Genomic DNA, 22,962 nt, shown 5'->3' with positions numbered 1-22,962 from the left:
CGTCTACCTACTTCGATATAAGTGTCGCCAGTGGCCGAATTCCTGTGAGAAGCCTTCCCAGGAAAGTATGTATGCGATTGCCTCTCTGTCCGAAGGGTTGCCCGTCCTTCAGGCGTACTCCTGGTACATTTCACTTTCACTTCGGTATCTACACATGAATCAAAATCCCACTTAGCACTACTAACGTCAGCAAGAGCCACACTCTCGGCTCACTCGTTCGGGCCATCCCTTTTCTTTCCGTTTCCTTTGCACACAGTTTATTAAATGAAGTTTATTAAATACACCTGAATAGTAGGGGAGCGATCTCCATATTGAACGCGGTCACTCAATTAAGATCAAAGGCACTGTGTATGTTTAGGCGCAGCCCGGTGACGTGTTGCACTTAAAACAGTCTGCTGGACTGCGAGTCGAAATTAGGACGCTTGGCTTTCGCGGGCAAGCACTCTACCGACTAAACTATCCAGGTATCCACCCTCATAGCTTTGCTTCCGTCATTATCTCACGGAGAAGAGGAACTGGCGTAATTAGATTTGTGTGATCTGTCATCGGTCATGCTTGGCTGGCTCTGTAGCGTAGCTGTTCACGAAAGACCGAATTCCCAGGTTCCAATCCCGGCCCTTCGCGAAGTTTCAATCTGTCAGAAATTTCGGGAATACCGCACACTATTCAGCAGGTTGAAAATTCATTCTTACTCGTTTGATGTGGCCTGCCATAATTCCCTCTTCTGTGCCCATCTTCATACAACACAACTCTTCATATAACACACTTAACTTCTCAGTTATTTGTTGTATAAAATCTAAAATATGTCTTCCCTTAGAATTTCTTCTCTCTGTGCTTCCCTTTACTGCACTGGGCATCAATCTTGACGTTTCAACAGAGATTCCCTCGAATGTCCCTTCTTCCAGTTCATGTTTTACATGCACTCCATTCCTCCCCGATTCTATGAAGAGCCTCCTCACTTCCTTCTTTACTAGATCGATTAATATTCAGTATCTATGTCTGAATTATTTGCGCAGTTTGCCTGACAAGGAGCCTTTCATTCCTATAGAGGCAACCTGTAATGAAATCTGTGTTGTCCCACTGTGATACGTCAGTGTCCCGCCCGTGCGCGTTTATGCTGTCCTTCCTCCAACTGGGATATTTGCGAACAACCTGTGGTGTCTCTACGTAAGTCAAGCAATATATTAAATTTCAATACAAGTGCTTGGAGTGATGGTTTGACAATTCGCGACACGTTTCAAGTTTTCCGTAATATTGTTTTGAAACAATCCTCCAAATCAAATAGCCTAAAAAAAACACCTAATCAGAACGGCAATATAATGTTAAAGATATGCGACACTCTAAGGCCGTCCTCACTCGGGACGAGGCAGCCGCAGTTGGCAGCTAAGGTTGGTGTGCACCCGGACGGCTCACCCCACCTCACGCAAGAGAGCGCCACGGCACGCGCGACGAGCCAGTTAACGTGATCTTCGCTTTCAGCGGTCGTTGTCGACTTCTGGCTCGCAAACCACACAGCTGCTTTATGAGAATGAATGCACGTAAAGCAGTTTCGTTAACTATGATGGCGATTATCGAAGAAGAGCGGAGAAAATAGAGAAGCAAATTCTGGACTCGTCGATGGCTGAACAGCGAACTGCTGGCAGAGGAGCATCACATAATGCTGTACAACGATCTGAAAAATATACTAGTATTAGTTACTGGTTAACTCAAATTTTCATCCCATTTTCGGTTTTAAGCTGAACATTGTCAAGGCTTAGTGTCTAATGTCGATTTGTTCGACAGTACCCGTATTCTCGATGTTGCATTGTCGTAAAAACGAACTTCATCACATAGATTTCAAGATCGAGACGCTTTTCGTAAATTCAGTCAAATGGAAGAGGATGTTTTTTCGAAGTTGCTCACCATCATTGAGTAATATGTTTACCGGCAAGTTATAAACCAGTCCATAAAACCGGAGACTGGTATATTTTACAGAAGGTTACATAACAGCAAAAACGTGTTGTGTTTACGCTGAGACATAGACTGCCAGTCATTTTAAGATTTATGGCCACTGACGACACATTCTAGTCGTGGTCTTTGCGACAAGATTTGCAGCAAGTTCATTATTTATGGTAAATAACATGGAGTTTTGAGATAATACTTGCATTGAATGAATAAGAAAGCCTCAGAATATTACATAAAACTAAACGTTAAAAAAATTAGAAGGTGTACGCTAACCTGTAACTTTCTCATCATAACTCAAGAACTGACTGCGCTATTAATCACGCTATGACTTCGACACAGCAACGGAGATTCCGTGTACCGCGTAGACTCTCTAAAGACAGTGTCTACATGTGTCATTGTTTGATATTTAATATGCAAAGTGTGGCAAAAAGATAGACCATCATTCTACTGTAGCACTAGAACGGTATACTGTCGTTGCACACAAGTGACACCGCTAAAACATCAACTACACGTTGCCTTTTACAGTCCATTGTTATAACAAATCCCAGCTAGAACGACACGTTTTAGAGAGCCTTAATTTGTTGATGCTTTGGAATAGATTGTATTCATACCACGAACTCTGCGAGAAAGAAAACCCACCAAATACGTTGTTTAGCTTCACACAATACGGCGGCTGCTATGTTCTGCTTGCAACGCACGACGACGTCGCATGTCACTGGCAACGTTCCTCTCCACGAGCAAAAAAACCTGGGCTACCCGATTCTTTCTTTCACGCACTGCAGTGTAGTCGAGCGCAGAATTCCACGCCGTGACGTCACCATCTCCTCGTTCACGTGTGGTTCTACGTCCCGTGAGAGGACGGCTTAAGACAGCTGGATCGGCCGTGGTGTTGCTACGTTTTGTGTACGGTGACGTCACGGCCCAGCCGTGCGGATGAGTTGCGAGTCCCACAGGGGCGCTGGAGACAGAGTCGGGAGTGCAGTAGATCAGAGGGGAACAAGGCGGCCATCGCGCCTGACGGAAGCTCCCCCGGGCGGGTATTCACGGACCATAGCCGCCAAGTCTTGGGAGTGCCTTCTCTGGCAAAGCACTCTCCCCAGCCGCCTTCCGAAAATCCGCATAACTTACGCAAAGCCTTTCTCCCACGGGGCAGCGGGTACAATCTGCGTCCCGGGCTCTCACCACCAGAATACTCTGCCCGTATGGTACGTGTATGCACTGGCCGCTTTTCTGACGCTACCAAGCACAATTTTAAATTTAAACCAGGAAAACGTTTGGTTTGTGGTTCATTGTGGAACAGGCAGTAACTAAATATAGCCTTTCAGCAGTAACTAGAACACACATTAAGCCCAACAAGTAAGTGGGACCACAAAATAACATATCGTTTCAAACTAACACTGCAAGCAAGAGGCATTCGAACTCATGACACTCTTCGATGCAGTTACAACATTCCATTAACAGGGAGGAAATTACCGGTCCATTACGCTTTCCTGCTTAATTCAGTCAATGATATTTCGCCTCATTTTCGAATAACCTCTAGCAAATTAATTACTCACATCGATTCGAGACATTACCGCTATGTTAAACACCCTGATGAATTTATATTTGTTCAAGTGGTTATTTTCTGCCATTTTTAGTTAAATTTGCCTAACAATGTACAAATGATATTAACAATTCCGTTATGTAGGCCGTTTGTAAACAAAAATGTTGTAAATTTTCGCACAAGTACATTACTGTTGGCAGTTAAAAATTACTTATAGAACACACAGATATCTTAGAGAGACCATCTTATAATAGTGATGGACACCCCTAACGAGGGCAATCACAAAAGTTGGAGAGACAGACATAGGCATAAAGAAGTTAGTTACGAACAAATACTTCACAAACGGAAGAAATATTTCAGTTGATCGAACATAAAACTAAATAATGTTCATAAAAAGAAAGGAACATAGCAACTTAAGCTATATGGAATCAGAAGTAAGTGCAAGGAAGCTAAGACGAAATTAGAAGTGCTGCAGGAAATATAAGAACAAATTGGGAACAAAATGTCCATCAGAAAGTTCGGTAAAATTAATGGCATTGGTGCCAACATCAATAGCGCAAAAGGAGTTCCGCTGTTCAAGTCAGAGAGTGGATAATTTGGAGAACAACACTGAGCTCCTCTGGGGAGAGGGGGAGAGGGAACTGGCACACGAGATAGATGCAGGGTGTTTATAAATGAATATCGGGGTTTCAACACTTTACAATATTTATTACGTTAAACTTACACTTATAAATGATATGTTAAATGAAAGAGCAACTCGAAAAGTTGTACCAAGAACATTGTAAATGTTCAATGTGAGCACCATTAGTCACACAGCACACATAAAGTCTACAGCCGAGCGCTGGATAGGCCACAAGGGGCCCAATGACAGGGTTTGCTTTGCATTGCCTCCACGTTCACCCGACCTAACGCCATCCGATTTTTTCCTTTGGGGCTTCATCAAGGATCGTATGTACGTGCCTCTGCTACCAGCAGACCTCCCTGAATGAAGAAACCGGACTGAAGAAGCTGGTGCTACAATCACTGAAGACACGCTTATTAACGTTTGGTAAGAACTCGGGTATAGACTTGATGTGTGTCGTGTGTCAGATGGTGCTCACATTGAACATTTATAAGGTTCTTGGTAAAACTGTTTGAGTTGCTCTTTCATTTGACATATCATTTATAACTGTAACTTTAATGTAATAAATATTATAAAGCGTTAAAACAGCGATATTCATTTATAAACACCCTGTATTATTAGTTCGTAGCTACTAAAGCCGTTGGGGGATACGGCAACTAAGCAGATATTATTTTCAGAAATAAAGTAGAAATTTCGGTCCGTCTGTTACGCAGCTATTATGCTTTTTATGTTCAAACATGTGTCTACATCTTCTTGCGATCACCGCTGATGATCTTCATTACATTAAATACAAACTTGTCTTAAGTAAAATTTACTGTAACAAAAGGTAAGCCCGTAAACGTTTATTAAGTCTGTTGTGAGTTTTATCTTATTCCGTAGAATGTTCGGTAGTGAAAGACCACCACTCAATTATTTTACAGCTTTCCATATCGAACAAAAAAACGTTATTGTGGTTTTTTTGGCGAGTTAATAAACAATTTTATATACAAAAGAAATTTTGTTGCATTTAAATACACTGACGGAACAAATATAGCAACACAAAAAACTAATATAGAGCAATGGAATGTCTGGAACAAATTTGTCTAGGTACCAGATTTGAGTGATTAACATTGCAAGATCACGGATTAATGTAAGTGCGAGATAAGCCATCGCAAAAGTGAGATGCTGGAATATTAATAACCATTGTGACAGTCAGAATACAAATGTGCATGGATTCTGTTCTGCAGGTGCCGGTTGTCAATTTGTGGGATGGAGTTTCATACCTGTTGTAGTTGCTCGGTCTATACAGGGATGGTTAATGCTGTTTGTGGATGACGCTGGAGTTTTCGTCCGATGATCTCCCATATGTGTGCGATTGGAGACAGATCTGATTATCGAATCGGCGAAGGCAACTTGTCAGCACTCGGTAGGGCATGTTGGGTTACAACAGCGATAGGTGGGCGAGCGTTATCCTGTTGGAAAACACCCCCTAGAATGCTGTTCGTGAATGGCAGCACAACATGTCGAATCATAAGACTGAAGTACAAATTTGGTGTCAGGGTGCGTCGGATAACCAATAGAGTGCATCTCCTCCTACGAAATCGCATCCAAGACCACAACTCCAGGGGCAGCAGACCACAACCCCAGGGGCAGGTCCAGTGTGTCTAGCACGCAGATAGATTGCCCTCAACTGGTCTCCTTCTAATCAACACACAGCCATCATTGGCTCCGTGGCAGAACCAGCTTTCATCAGAAAACACAACAGTCCTCCACTATTCTCGAATAAGCTTTCGCTTGACACCATTGAAGTCGCAAATGGCGGTGGTTTTGTCTGAGTGGAATGCACACCACAAGTAGTCTCACTCGGAGCTGTCTTTGAAGTAATCGATTTGTAGTAGTTTGTTGTGTCTCTGTAGTGCCAACTGCTGCTCAGACTGCTGCTGCATTTGCAGTACGATGTGCCACAGCCATACGCCATACGCTCTCACCACTCATCACGTTTACTTGCGACGGTAATATATTCCTATCACATAACTCATATTCTAAAACCCATGTATAGTATGACAATTGCCAAGTCTACAGAAGGAGACCAGACATGCAGATGATCGAACGGAAAGTTGATAACTCTGGACAAAAAAAAAAAAAAAAAAAAAAAAAAAAAAAAAAAAAAAAAAAAAAAAATGGAGAACAGGGGAGATTTCAACGCGGATCTCTCGCTTTGCAGTCCAACACCACGACAACGGATTTCTTGCAGTTCTCTCGATGTTGCACATCTTGAGCTTGAACCGTTCACTGTTTCTATTTTGCTTCTTTTTTCACAGAGCAGCATATCTTCTTCCTGTTTCCATACTTAATCTATGTTTAGTATCTGACGAGCTATCGAGTGGACCATTTTACCACTAAATCCGAAGGGGGGTGACGTGGAGACTTTCCCTTGTGAGCTGCTGCCCAGCGGAAAATAAGCATAAATAGCTCACACTTGCCACTCGTACTTGGGAGATACTAATCAACCGATAAAGATACCACTTGGAGTAGCTATAATTATTAGACTGCAAATGACGTAAAACGTAAGGTCTTGAGCACATCGTCCTCTTTCACCAACAGAAATACCTGTAGTTAACCCGTTACATCGCGTATATATTCCGTACACAGAAGTCAAAATGTTAATACTCTGTCAGCACCCTCTCAAGATATGTTCTTCCCTGTGCGCAGCTAATATGTTGTGAGAGACACTGCTAAACCTGCAGGACAGGACAGGCAGTTTAGCCCGCATCTCGTGGTCGTGCGGTAGCGTTCTCGCTTCCCACGCCCAGGTTCCCGGGTTCGATTCCCGGCGCGGTCAGGGATTTTCTCTTCCTCGTGATGGCTGGGTGTTGTGTGCTGTCCTTAGGTTAGTTAGGTTTAAGTAGTTCTAAGTTCTAGGGGACTTATGACCACAGCAGTTGAGTCCCATAGTGCTCAGAGCCATTTGACCATTTTGACAGGCAGTTTAAGCTGTGGAAAATGGCCAAAATAAGCGGCTGTCAGTTACACTCAAACATACAACGTTTTATTTGATCAAACATTACAAGAACCAAGAAAAATTAAAAAAAAAACACAGCTTTAGTTTTGGAAATTAATTAGCGGATGAATGCGCCGTACAATCTCATGCCTTAAGGGCAATAAGACTTTAATTTCAAAACGGCTGAAAGCCAATACTTAAAGCTCAACCAAAATCAGAAATTTAAAAGGCAAGGCCTTATCATAAAACAGTTCCTTAATTAGGTTCAAAAAAATTGTTCAAATGGCTCTGAGCACTATGAGACTTAAATTCTGAGGTCATCAGTCCACTAGAACTTAGAACTACTTAAACCTAACTAACCTTAGGACATCACACACATCCATGTCCGAGGCAGCATTCGAACCTGCGACCGTAGCGGTCGCGCGGTAACAGGCTGTAGTGCCTAGAACCGCTCGGCCACTCCGGCCGGCCATTAATTAGGCTGAAGGCCCAAAGAATCTGACACTTTAAGAGCAAACAACTTAAATTCAAAATCGGTTGAAGACCCAACACTTATAAAATTAATTTTAAAAATGCCAAAGGCTTTATGTAGAAGTTCTTAAATTAGCGTGAAGGCCCAAACCATCTGACGCCTTAAGGGAAAAATCTAAAAATCGGCAAGAAGCCATACAAGCACAGACATCAAGAACAAACAAGAAAACGCAGTACAACCAAGGGCGCTCAGAAGTTCCGAGGGTCGGCCTGGAATTCTAACACTATAGCTCGCTTACGTGAGACAGGCAGTCGGTCCAACCATTGTCGATTCGACGACTACCCAACCGACAGAAAGCCAACGCACCAAGCGAGAGGATAACTTCCGCTTCACCCGATTAACACACCACAGGAAGTTCAATGGAACCACGCAGACGGTATCGGCGCCCACAACACAATGTGAACAGTTGAGGTTGGGTGGTAGATTAAGTAAAGACTCAACTTTCGTGTCCTGGATCGGTGAGCCACAGACCTCGTAGCAATGGGAACAGCACCACACACTCCGACCGCACGTGGGCGCCGCCAGCAGGCCCCGGCCATACGGGTGCCACGGAGACTTCCTCGCTGCTGCACGCCATCCAATTAACTGCCCAGGACCGGAAACGGTAAAAGGACTAAATATACGCCGGGCGATGAGACGACCTGCCGAACGACCAACCAACGGTCGCCCCGCTCCAGTTTCCCTCCGTCGGACAGTTCATGTGTGTCACCAGCGGGTGGGGAGCATTGGCTGCTGTCAGCGCCTCACCGGCGCTCCGTCCCCCGATTTCACTGCTACTGCGTCCCGACTGCACTGCTGGTCCGTCGCGAGCAGACTCCAGTCACACGACAAACCGGAAATACTATCGGTCGCTCCAGAGGTGGTACGACAGTGCACTTATCGATACGCGCTTCTGCTGCCGCTCACGGACAAATAAAGCAGGAAGTTAGTGACGCCAGTAAATGGAATAAGAAAACGAGGCGGCATTACCGTAATAGAAGATGACAAACAATAAATAGGATAAACGCGAACCGTGTACGGCTCATGTACCAGAGCATACAAGAGCCTAAGGATACTGAAAGCAAGGTTACTGGTTATATCACAGAGCTCTCTCTCTATATGAATGCAGTCGTCGACCGGCAACTGAGGTAGGAAGTTGCCACAGACAGTCACTGCTCCGCCCCTCTGCTAAGCCCAGAGGTACTACGCACCCGTGACGAGCCCCCCTCGTCCGTCCGCATCGGCGAACACGAGGTGGAAGGTGAAATTGATTAGAAGGGGGAAAATTATGCTGAGGTCGCCGTGAATAGTAGAGAACGCGCAGCTGATTGGCTGGAAGATGCGACACACAAAGGACGCAGCGACGCGGCAGCCAATGGGATCACACAGCGACGGCAGCGCGCACTTTCCGAAGGAAATGAGGCGCGATGCCGCTCCAAAAGGGTCCGGCCCGGTGCGGCGCGGCAGCAGGTAACAGGTGGTTCCGCTCCGCTGCGGTCTGCAGGCTGTGGGCTGTACGCTGCGCACCGCACGGCTCGCGACGCTGGCGCTGCACGCGTCTGCAAGAGCCGCCGAGGCACTCCGCTACGCGTAATTAAACTGTGGGGCCCACCAACCGAGCAGCGCTTAGGAGTTGCAGTTAAAGCTGCGACGCATCTGACACCAGCCAAAGCGAGACCTCGTAAAACTGACTGTGAGCTCCAAAACAAAGCTTTTGTATGTCCAGCGTTTTAGCGGGAGGTCTCTGGGACGACGCCCGTTCACTATAGTGACAAGTAAATAGACACACCTACAGCCGTCCTTATGATTTTATTTTATTTTGTCGCTACTAGTTTCAAAGCTTCATTGCGTCATCTTCAGGCTGTTTTTGATGAGATGCAGGTTGATATGATCCCCATGCATACCACATCTGTTGCCAGCATTACTGGATACGCAGATAATGTATCAGCGCTCCAACCATCAACTGAGTTGGCATTTGATGGTTGGAGTGCTGACACATTATCTGCGTATCCAGTAATGATGGCAACAGATTTCGTATGCGTGGAGATTATATCAACCTGTATCGCATGAAACACAGCCTGAAGATGACGCAATGAAGCTTTGAAACTAGTAGCGACAAAATAAAATAAAATCATAAGGACGGCTGTAGGTGTTTTTACTTACTTGTCACTAAAACAAAGTGGCTTGATCATATCCGTATCAAGGACATACTATGCCCGTGGCGAAACTGCTGAAGATGCGTCCTTTACTCCCATCCCGCCAAGAAACTACATTTCTGTAATTTTTTTAACGAAGATGTATGAAATTTTATAATTGCTTAAGCACATTCAATAAAAGAGAATGGAAATGAAGTCCCATGCTTGTTGACAGAGCATAGGGGAAGCGCCGTACTAGGCAAGGTCCTAATGGAGGTGGTTTGCCGTTGCCTTCCTCCGACCGCAATTGGGATGACTGATGATGATAAACACGACACAACAACACTCAGTCATCTCGGGGCAGAAGAAAATCCCTGACCCCGCCGGGAATCGAACCTTTTTCTTTCTTCTTTTTGTAACGTAATAAACTTTTATTTACAAGATTACAATACAGTGATACGTATGAAGGTACCTTTCAATTTCTTCTGTTCATTTACTGTTAGTTATCGACAGCCTTTTTCTTATCTTTTGGTGACATTGATTTCTGGTACATAAATTTGTTTTCCATTGTCTATTTGCTTATATACTGGTCGCTTGCAGACTGATTTACAATGTTGCCGTGGTTTTATTTTAGGTCTAGTCCTGTAGGTGTGCATGTCAGACGGGCATTGAGATTTCCATTCTTTTTTCAGTTTTTGTTTGGGTTTTTGATAATTTTATGGGTTGTTAATTCTATCACTTCAGAGTTTCTGACTTTATGGAGAGATATTGGTCTGGACCCACAGTATGGCATCTCACAAAATATAGTTGTAGTATTATCTTACTGGCTATGGCTTACATCTAAGACAACCCAGAACCGCATGCTCGGGAAGCGAGAAAGCTACCGCGAGACCACGAGCGGCGGGCATAAAACAGAAACATTATTGAAAATAAACTGTCCAGTAAGAGTTGTTTCAAGAGCTCCGTAGGTTAAACGTTTAGTATAGTGATCACAAACTTAAGACTATTGACGCTTTAGTCTGTGTCAGAGATTCATTCTATCAAAGAATAGAGACATAATACGTAATACCCAAATAGGATCTACATCTAGCTACCTGAACCTTGAGCAATGGAATCGATTAGTAATCCTTTCTCTGTTACAGAAGTGCTCTCTGCATTACGTACTGAGGGCGGGTTTTATTATGGATGTACTGCTCGCTAAATGCTGTTGCTTCCTGAGAGATGGCGTTCCGGCCGATATGAAATACTGATCAGCAAGTTTTTCGAAAACTATTTGGTGAAAACGTTTTATTTATGCACATCTTTCAGTCTGATATCTTCGCTCTATAAGGAACTGAAATATCTTTCCCTACTCGTCATATCTACTGCGCTGCATCTAGTTAAGTAAAACATTGCAGTCAATTTCAAAGATTTCGCAGATGTAGAATCGCATTGCTTAAGCTTTGCATATGGCTGATTTTAGTTTACACATTGGCGTGAATAAAACGTAGACAAGACTTCCAAATTTCATTTAAAAGTGAGAACAGAATGATATTTCATTTCGGTCTTGAGTTATTAGGTTTTATCCGATGGATGGACGCTCGTGACGTGCCCATACACGTCCTAGCGCAGTGCGAATCTGGAGGTCATAACATCATCATATCTCAAACGACTCGAGATATCGAAACGATGTTTTTTTTGCAAATAATAGCATTCAATGAGGCACATATCATAAATACTCGAGACATTTTGATTCGTCGTTACGACGTGATGTCAAAAAATAACGGATTACTGCGATTATTACTATTTCTTTTTTTGCGCCGACTTTTGAGATTAGTTTTGGCAGCACCGGAGGGGTCTGACCGTGAGTGACGTAATACTACATGCGACAGTCGCCTGGCGTTACGTAATTGGTGGGAAACAAGGAGTGTACGGGCGTGTTTACTGTATGCAACATGGATCTCAAGTTGCAGCAACGCGTGTCAATTACATTTTGCGTTCTTCTTGACAAAACTTCATCACAAATATTGGAAATGTTGCAGCAAGCTTACAAAGAGCCAGCTGTGGGAAAAACACAAGTTTTCAAGTGGCATAAAAGATTTCAGGAAGGTGAAAATGAGCTTGTGGGTGCTCCACGCCCCGGAAGGCCGTAAACTTCGGAGACTGAAACCAGTGTCAATACAACTGATGTCATGTTGCGAGGAGACAGTAGTTTATCGTTAACAAAGATTGCAGAGATTATAAATATATCCTACGGATCAGCTGAAGACATTGTAGGAAATGTTCCACAGTACAGAAAAAAATGCAGCAAAGTGGGTGCCTCGTGTGATCAGTAACGAACAGGAGGCTCACTGTGTGATGCGTGCCAGCAGTGGAAGGGAAGGTTTCAGCGAAAACCAGATCTTTTAGACGAAGTCATCACATGCGACGAATCCTGGTTTCATCATTACGACACATAGACGAAACAAGGGTGTCCAATAGAAACATCTTTCAAGTCCAAGACCTGAAAACGCAATTTCAACCAAGCATAGAAAAAGTCGTGCGTTTTGTCTTCTTTGATAAGCAAAGTATTGTGTACGATCATATGGTGGATGAACAACGTACTGTCACCACGAATTACTATATGACGTACTGAGGGAGCCATTAGAGAGAAAAACTGCAACAAAAAGGCCACATCTTGGTCAAATGGGATGGATCCTTCATCAATAAAATGCACTGGCTCATGTCGCCACCGAGACTCAAGAAACAGTCACTGAATTAGGTAATGAAGTGATGCCACATCCACCTTATTCACCATACCGAGTGCCGTGTGACTTCCACCTACGTCTTGCAGTGAAACATGAGCTTCGGGGTCGTATTCTCCAGAGTGATTGAGAGCTAAGCAATCACGGAGTGTTTTGAACATTGGACTGAACGCTGGAATCGTTGTAGTGTGCCTGAGGTAGATTACTTTCAGGGCCTGTAATGGAATTTGGATAAGGGTGAGCAGTTTTTTTCCACTAAATAAATAATTCTGGTTATTTGTCGACACCTCCTTGTATATAGAAGTAACACGTTCACAACAGTGAGAGGTCAGCGGCCAAGATGCACACAGACATCCTTAGCATTGTAGGAAAACATAAGTGGTGTGCATATAGAATTCTCCAGCACCTGCGGAATGGTGTAGCAGACCATGTATACACGCGCACAGCAACAGAAGGGCTAACAGCAGAATATACGCTTGCTTACACGGAACTTCAGCTTAGACAAAAGGAGTATGCACGGCGACTAACAACTTCCATAACATTATTAAGCAACCACGGAAGATTTATTCCTGATCTCTTTCTACTTACACAGCAGATCTTACCACCAGAAGCTTGACAGCAGCAAAAATCGCTGGCTGTAAGAGAAAACAAATTACGTATCCCGTCCACCTTTCCTGTTCGCTTCCTCCGCGGAAGCGTCTCACTCCACTCTTCAGTTGGTAGAAATCAGTAAAAATGAGAAGTCTTCCATTAAATAGCATATTGCTTCAGCAATCGCTCCCTAAACTCTTCCAATAGCCCAACAAAGTAGCAGCGATAACTCCATCGTTCAACAAGACCGAGTTCTGTGGGCGGCTACTGTGTTAACTAAGCACAATGTTTTTCGGAATTTATCTATCATCAAACGTCCAAGAGTGATTATTGCACATAGATATCGCGTTTCAAGTTGTATATGAAAAAAAAACTCAGAGTAGTCCGAATTTTCATGCATAGCATTAAAACTATTAGGAAAGTCCTGTGTGTGTGCGTGTGTGTGTTTGTGTGTGTGTGTGTGTGTGTGTGTGTGTGTGTGTGTGTAAGAGTGAGTAAGGCAGTAATCTTGCGTGTTCGTGTAAGCACGTATGAGAGAGAGCGAGCAAGAGAGGGGAGGGGTGAGGGATGGAGGGGCTGGAAAGGAGGGAGGGAATTTGGGAATGATAGAGAGAGGTGGACGAAAGGTATGGAAGGAAGAAGGGATGGAGGAAGTTAGGAAAATGGAGGAGACTATAAGTGCAAAGTAGAACGAGGCAATGAAGTATGTAAGAATACTGCCTATGGATGTTTTGAAACGAAGAATGCGTTGCGAAGTAGGATATTTAAAATTAAACTAATTCATGTATTTTCAGAATAATGGTACAAGAGGAAAGTAAAAGACGGAAGTGAGTGAGTGAGTGAGAGAGAGAGAGAGAGAGAGACAGAGAGAGACAGAGACAGGGACAGAGACAGAGAGAGGAAGAACGGTTCTTTCTTTTAAGAATCACACTCCGAAAATTTGTTTTTGTAGTTGGATACTCTTTCTGATATATGACACCGTATCTTTCACTGCTTTCTGAAGAATAAAAGTATTTGAATTACAGTGCACCCTATATGCGGTTAATTTCACTAATCACATATTCGATACCGATATTTGGCTAAATATTCTCCTAAACTTCCCTGTTGCTTTCTTTCTAGTGAAATTCGTTCGCTAAAACCATAAATATTTCAGATCACCACTCCACGCCAGAAACCATTAGGCCACGAGACGACTGACGTGAGGGAACGTTCTCCATAACAACACAAGTCCATATACTTGTGGCAGATAATTCTTTGGCATAAATGTGCATTCAAAAATTGCGTTCCCTGAAGATTTAGATAGGTGATTTTACCATCTAGGTATAAGAGAACTCTAAACAGATAAGTCTATAAGTCTACACTCATTCTTAAATATTTGATAGCTTCAGTGCCTCATATATGATGATACTCAGTTGCTTTCGCCGCTTTTCGAAAGTTCAATCAGTTTCATAATCTGACTTGTAACCAGCAGGCGTCCTGTAGCGCCCTCTTCCAGTCAGTCGAGTAAGCAATCTTTACACATGGGCAATAAGTCACAGAATGAGCATCGGATACATTTCCTGAATCAATACCACACTTTCTCTGTCTGACGTCACGCCTTGGACCAGTACCTCTGATGGTACTGCCAAATGGTCCGAATTTTCTGCCGTTTTGAAGGCAGTGGCCCATTTTTTGCTGTAGAGTGTGTAACCTCCCCCTCACTTATCGACCTTAATGACAGTGAAAAATGAAACCGCGTGTACCTAATGGGAATTTTGGAAAAGCAATCGTCACCGAAGTTAACCTGTCGGTAAAGAGGGAGGAAAGGGTTACATCTAAATGAAAGGAAAAATGCAAGTGAAACTGGTGGAAATTAATTTTGAAATAGGGATAAAGTTAATAAAGAAAGTAAATGTGCGGCCGTTACGTTAACAATCAACTAGCGGTAATTAGATATTTGAGATTTGGGGGAAATTACGGTCGCCAGTCCTATGGACAATTACTATAATAACTGAAAAAGAAAGGTTATTACACATATAATTAGCACTAGAAGCGTGGCAACTGAAGGTTGACACGTGTAGTGTGAAAACTGAAAGTTTGTCAGAAGTAATAAATTTCGCTACACTTAATTTAGCAAAAGAATTAATGAAACCGGAAAATCGAAAGTTAATTTAGTGACTGAAGTTAATAGTGAGCTTTCTTTCTGAAGCACATCGAAATACAGTTAGTCTTGGACTACCTCAACAATCGTTTCTAAAGCTACTTGAATCTACGCAATTTAGAAAGAAGAGATTTAACTTAGAACTTGAATTAAACGATTCTGAACAATTAACAATAGTAAAATTTAGTACGTACCAAGCTGAGCTGCAGTCACAGGTAAGCTAAAATACGGTAACAAAACTCGCACTCTTAATTTGTTCTTGTGTAATCTAACTATTGTAGCCAGCTATGAATACTTAAATTGAACTTTGAAATTAAAGCAGTGAAATGGAATTATGCTGGCGTTTGAATTTCAACGACACTCGGGTTCATTTCGGAAAAGGAAGGGACCCTGCTTGGCAATGCAATTGGGACAATGAGCAACAAAGGTTCATGCTAAGTTGCTGTAATTTTGCGAGGCAAATGGAACAATTTGAAAAGCTGAGGTCTGCCATACAGTTCTGAAACTTTACGTGCCTTTAGTCTTCCTTGTTGGTTGATTGAAGGTTTGAAGCCGTCGATCGAGGAGGTGGCGACAGTCACTCATTGTCGGCCGTTGCTGTTGCAGAAGCTGGATGTTGGCGCGCCTTCTTCTCGACACGGTCACCAGGCGAAACGGGCTCTTGATGTGCGCCAGCTAATGCTTCCCGTCCGCGACACCATGTCAGAAACTATCATCGCGAGTCGAGCGCAATTACATGCTGCCAAACCCCGAAAGCGAGGCAACTCGCGGGAGCGTCACACAACACACCTGCTCCACTCGCTACTCCAGCCGGACTCCAACAGCTCTGCCCGCGCTCCACGCGGCAGAGTTAACACTACCAAAGATCCTACACACTTGAGTCTTCACACGACCTATCGATGTAATCGTTCGATAGCAGTTTTCCCTAGGCAAGACCCAGCGTAAAATACCAATAATCTTTACACAACAAACCAATTATACATCGACATAAATGCACAAATATATATATACAAACAGTAAAACAATTACAATATATAAAGAGACAGAAATGTCATATCTTGAGGTAACAAAACAAGGAAAAAAATAATAGTACAATAGATGGAAATAGGAGGATATGCATTTCCGGCGTTACACGTGCCCCACATTGTCTGAGGATGTTCGTGTAACGTAAACAGACTCAGAAAAGGTCCCAAAAAAGAAACAGCGGAAATGCATATGCTCAAAACATCAACAAAATTTAGCATTCGTCTAATTAACCATAAATCAATTTTTAGACCATAATAATTTAGTGGAGACACTCCTAATCTTATTCCACTCTGTCATCTCGCACAAAATAAAACAGGGTGACAACATATTAAAATTCATAGAAAATATAGAAAATGGTTTAGCTATTCCAAAACCATTAAAATTCGTAACACTATGAGAAATGGAATACTATTTGCAAAATTAATTAGAGTGCATGGTCATAAAAACAGGTAGATCAAAATACGCAAATAAATAATTAAATACATAGAATACGTATTTTATATAAACTTTTCATAATTAATATTCTCGTCATGAGTGTGCACTTAACGCTAAACAAGAAAATAATATACAGCAGATCGACAAAAACATAAATATTGACAACAGAATTCTTTCGTATCAGCTGTCCGGGAAGAAAAACAACTCCGCCTTCCGTACTCGCAAGTACAAAGAATGCCGACAGCGGCACAAGAGCCGACAGCGGCACAAGAGCCGAGTGCGGTTCCGCCCCGCCAGTATTGTTGCGCCCGCCTGTGCGGCACGCTTGATCTCTCTCGCCCTTGTAACGGCATTTCCAGAACGTCCGTTTCACTGAATTCTTTCGGTAAAACTCACTCCCGAGTAATCTCAAGGAGTCCCTTAATACTATCACAGTGGATAACTCAACACTGTCCATCATCACACGCATGTACTAGCCTGAAACTTAAAACAGAGTCTAAGTACATCGGCAATGACTAATAAAACACACATTCATTAAATCTTACAGCAAGTTACAAAATCATATTTACATTCCTTAATCTACTGTGACTCAGCTGAAAACTTAAACTAGCAGCTTGGTTTTAAAATTGATTATATTCAGTAACTCTTAAATCATTTAATCAACATTAATTACTTATTAATTACAGCTTCTTTAGTGACCTCTAGGTCAGGCAAAAGCATCGCAACATGGCACATCCTTAAATCTTACACTCTATATTTACATACTGTACAAATTACCCTTTCTGTGGTATTAATCAATCCTTGGTTGGTACAATTTCAGGTCTACAATGTTCCGTATACCTAATAGCTTTCCAGAGCTTGGATACTCTAAGCAATAAGCATTTGTGTGAGGTATACCAATGACTTTATATGGTCCATTATAAACAAACTTAAATTTAGGGATTTCATGGTCTATCTCGCTCGATTTCTCATGAGCTTTTACAAGTACTAAGCCTTCGATTGCAAACTTAGCAAAACGCGCTTTAGCGTCATGACGACGTATGCGAGCATCGGCTTTTAGCTTCATTACTTCTCGCAAACGATCTTTTTTCACACCAATACTAATGTCAATCCGTGGAGGGAATTTGATTATCTCTTCCACTAAACTTTTACTTCTGTCAATGTCGTGATTCCTCACGTTACGGCAGTTCAAATTCATTCCTACGTCAATGTCATCCGGCCAGTTAACAATGTGTATAGGCTGGTATTGCCTATGCACACCATCTCCTGCCTCGTCAAAACTAACTACTATTGTTTTATCTTGTGACGTACATGTCAAAGTTTTGCTTTCGCAATTAATCACTGCACGGTACTTTAATAGCCAATCTAACCCGATAATTACTTCCGTAGTTAAGTCTGGCACGACGGCAAACTCTTGTTCAAATCGTGCCCCACATATCTCGAAGTTGACAAAAATCTGTTTTGTGACCGGTTTACTGGCCTTCCCAGCAGCACCGATAATTTTCACTCCTGTTACTGGCATAACTACGATGCCAGGTCTGTCTTTCAGTAACTCAAATATTTTCCCAGATACAGCACTCAATTCTGCACCGGTGTCAATCAACACGTTTAGTTGTAGGTCGTGCATATTAACAGACACTACTATCTGTCTACACTTGCCCTCGACTGTTTCTTTATTTTCCCACAGTAAATCCTCGTCTATATCCAGGTCATTCCAGAAAAAACCATCCGGCTTTGATCCTAAATCCGGTTTATCTGGCGGCTTTTTCAGCCTCTGTTCACATACAGTTTTAATTTCAACACGTTTGTCTTGAGACTTAGTCTGTAGCTTCGCCTCCAATACCGAAACCTTTTCCTGTAACTCGTCAACTAGTGAGTGTTGCATTGCTATCAATTCACTAATTGTCACCTTCGTTGATTCCTCTTTTGTCAGATTGATCTCATCTGCCAATCTACCTGGAGAAATATGCCCAGTAGTATCTGCAATTACTTCCTCCAGATCTGCGCAACCCACACTGCTATCGTCTGACCGTACATTGTCAGCTCTAACCTCATACTCGCTGTAATCTATGTGCTTTTCTACCAATCGTGTCCGGCTATTAGTAAAATTTTCGTAATCTTTCTCCTTAATACTCTCGCAACGTTTAAACTGGAGGTTTGCGTCGGATGGGTCGGCTACTTCTACCACTATAACTTTCGGTAAAGTCTGCCGGTTAGGGCCAGAACTTTCCGTTACTACTTCAACATCTAACTCCTGCGGGACGAAACACGACGCATCTTGCTCGTGCTCCCCATTAACATCAACTATTTCTGGTAAAGTCTGCCGGTTAGGGCCAGAACTTTCCATCACTTCACAAATACTATCTTCCTGTGGGACGAGACGAGGCAAATTCTGCCCGCGCTCTCCCGTACAGGCCCCTATAATCTCTTAGTTCGTCGTATAAGCGACCGAACTGCCTTAACCAGACCTCATCCCTCTCTGCATCCCCTCGCTCAATGACGGACGTGTTATCCGACATCTGATCTTCTCTCAACAACTGCGAATCATTCTTAAACTCAATCTCCAGTTCCGCTGTGGGTATTACAGCTGGCACCTTATAATCGATTTCCGGAACGCTACTTAAATTGTTCTCACTGACAGTGAATGTACCTTCTACTGCCGTGTATACAGCTGATCTACTACTTGTGGGCGCACTCCTTTCTCTTAACACTGGCACACTCTCCCGCCGTTGATTATTCCATACGGAATTTTCATAACGACGACACTTCGGTTTTCTACTGTTATTGGGCCGCCAACATTTCTCCACGCCCGGTCGGCCCCTCACCGGCGCGGCTAATGGTTTCCCTGTCTCGTCCCAGCAGATACGCTCCTCGGATGCTGCTGAGGCGGCTGATCACACCCTCTGGCGTTATTACTGTTCTGTGAAGCCCGTATCACGTTAGTGTGATACTGGTTTCCGTCATTCCTGTTATTATTCGCATTGTACCGATTGTCATTACGGCCCGAACCATTATTGTTATCGCTGCCAAGATTGCGGTATGCATTATTCCCATAGTTATCATTGTTGTGGTTGCTGTGGTACCCGTTGTTGTTACCACAGCCTCTACCAGTACCGCGATTATTGCACCAATTGTCCTCGTCCTCAACTCTTTCCAGGAAATCATTGATTGTCCTGTAATTGCTTCCTACGTAGCGTTTTGTATCATCTGGAAGCTTCATGTAGAGTTCCCAGACTATTTCGGATTCCGTGCGGCGATCACGCAAATATTCCAACTTGCGGATCCAGCCCTCACAAAACTCCTTCATCGAACCGCGCGAATTCGCATCGAAAGGCCTCGATACGACAAATTCGCGCCAGACACTTTGCTGTTTTTGCTCTGACCAGTATTCAGCCAGAAACAAATTTTTAAATTCGCCAAAAGTCAGGTTTGTAATGTTGAGGTTTAAGCCCCAACGCTTGGCATCACCAGCCAACACATCAATAACCGCATTAATTTTTCTCTCATTAGTCCATGATCTGGGTAAAACTCTTTCACAATTTTTAATGAAATCGGTCGCGTGTATACCGCCTTTTTTCAAGGGGTCGAACCGCCCCTCTTTCGTCAACAATTCCGAACTATGTGCACAGATTGGCACATAGCTCTGTTTTTCGTCAAGTTTCTTTTCTAATTCCGACACTCTCGTAATTACTTGGCAAGTGGTTGTCGCAAGCGTTTCTACTTCCTTTTTTTTCTCTTCGCAGGAATTAGCCTGCTTCGTCACTTTGGTATCTACTTCGGATACTAAAGCCTTTAAAGTTTCCACCTTCTTTTGATCCTCTTTTTTCACTAATTGAATTTGTTCCGTCACCTTATTCTCGATGATCAGAGCAACTGATTCTCCTACACTTTTCTCGATTCTGCTAATTTCGGAATAAAAACGAGTATTTATGCTCGCAATTTCCGCCTGAACGCCTATCATTTCCTGTTTAAGATTACCGATTTCGCGATTAATCACAACAACATCTTCTTTGATTTTATCAACTTTTGTGTTAACAACTCCAACATTGTTGTTAACAACATTAATAGCTTTGTTGTGACTGTCTAGCTTTCGTTCAATTTTTTCAGACTGAGCTTCTTGCTTGGCCGATTGACTCTTGATTTCGTTAATCAAAACATTCAATAAATCAGTTAAATTCCCGGAAACTACCGGTTTTACTTCCGTAGCGGCTTCCTCTTTAATTGTCCCCCCGTATTCGTCATCAAGGGATTCGCATTTGATTTTCACTTCCGACTCCGAAACATTTTCTAAAGTGTGGAATTCCATTTCTGCTCTTTGTTGCGTTTCGGCGGTCGCGTCTTTCATGCTAGCCGCCTGTCCCTGAACAATGGGTACCGCGGTGCGCGTTCTCCACTGTTCGACCGATTGTTCCTTATCCAAGCCTACCAAATTTTGGTAATTGTTGCCTTCACTCATTTTAATAAGTTTTAATACAAATGCCAAATCTCAAATCTAATTAGGATTCCTCACACTAATATTCTCGCTGACGCATCGACCATTTCGTAACCAGTACTTTGTTACAAGATTTGTACAATGCAAAATTCGTGTCCAGAACAACCTCAAATTTGAAGATTGTCCTGTCACCAGGTCGCCACGTGTAACCTCCCCCTCACTTATCGACCTTAATGACAGTGAAAAATGAAACCGCGTGTACCTAATGGGAATTTTGGAAAAGCAATCGTCACCGAAGTTAACCTGTCGGTAAATAGGGAGGAAAGGGTTACATCTAAATGAAAGGAAAAATGCGAGGTGAAACTGGTGGAAATTAATTTTGTAATAGGGATAAAGTTAATAAAGAAAGTAAATGTGCGGCCGTTACGTTAACAATCAACTAGCGGTAATTAGATATTTGAGATTTGGGGGAAATTACGGTCGCCAGTCCTATGGACAATTACTATAATAACTGAAAAAGAAAGGTTATTACACATATAATTAGCACTAGAAGCGTGGCAACTGAAGGTTGACACATGTAGTGTGAAAACTGAAAGTTTGTCAGAAGTAATAAATTTCGCTACACTTAATTTAGCAAAAGAATTAATGAAACCGGAAAATCGAAAGTTAATTTAGTGACTGAAGTTAATAGTGAGCTTTCTTTCTGAAGCACATCGAAATACAGTTAGTCTTGGACTACCTCAACAATCGTTTCTAAAGCTACTTGAATCTACGCAATTTAGAAAGAAGAGATTTAACTTAGAACTTGAATTAAACGATTCTGAACAATTAACAATAGTAAAATTTAGTACGTACCAAGCTGAGCTGCAGTCACAGGTAAGCTAAAATACGGTAACAAAACTCGCACTCTTAATTTGTTCTTGTGTAATCTAACTATTGTAGCCAGCTATGAATACTTAAATTGAACTTTGAAATTAAAGCAGTGAAATGGAATTATGCTGGCGTTTGAATTTCAACGACACTCGGGTTCATTTCGGAAAAGGAAGGGACCCTGCTTGGCAATGCAATTGGGACAATGAGCAACAAAGGTTCATGCTAAGTTGCTGTAATTTTGCGAGGCAAATGGAACAATTTGAAAAGCTGAGGTCTGCCATACAGTTCTGAAACTTTACGTGCCTTTAGTCTTCCTTGTTGGTTGATTGAAGGTTTGAAGCCGTCGATCGAGGAGGTGGCGACAGTCACTCATTGTCGGCCGTCGCTGTTGCAGAAGCTGGATGTTGGCGCGCCTTCTTCTCGACACGGTCACCAGGCGAAACGGGCTCTTGATGTGCGCCAGCTAATGCTTCCCGTCCGCGACACCATGTCAGAAACTATCATCGCGAGTCGAGCGCAATTACATGCTGCCAAACCCCGAAAGCGAGGCAACTCGCGGGAGCGTCATACAATACACCTGCTCCACTCGCTACTCTAGCCAGACTCCAACAGCTCTGCCCGCGCTCCAAGCGGCAGAGTTAACACTACCAAAGATCGTACACACTTGAGTCTTCACACGACCTATCGATGTAATCGTTCGATAGCAGTTTTCCCTAGGCAAGACCCAGCGTAAAATACAAATAATCTTTACACAACAAACCAATTATACATCGACATAAATGCACAAATATATATATACAAACAGTAAAACAATTACAATATATAAAGAGACAGATATGTCATATCTTGAGGTAACAAAACAAGGAAAAAAATAATAGTACAATAGATGGAAATAGGAGGATATGCATTTCCGGCGTTACAAGTGTACAAATATAAAAAGAAAACTGCCGAACGAAACGTAGCGTAGTCTACAAGTAACCAACAAGATTTGTTTTGTGATCACTGTT

The sequence above is a fragment of the Schistocerca piceifrons genome, chromosome 2, assembly GCF_021461385.2.
Source record: "Schistocerca piceifrons isolate TAMUIC-IGC-003096 chromosome 2, iqSchPice1.1, whole genome shotgun sequence".
NCBI lineage: Eukaryota > Metazoa > Arthropoda > Insecta > Orthoptera > Acrididae > Schistocerca > Schistocerca piceifrons.
This window is presented reverse-complemented; position numbering follows the sequence as displayed.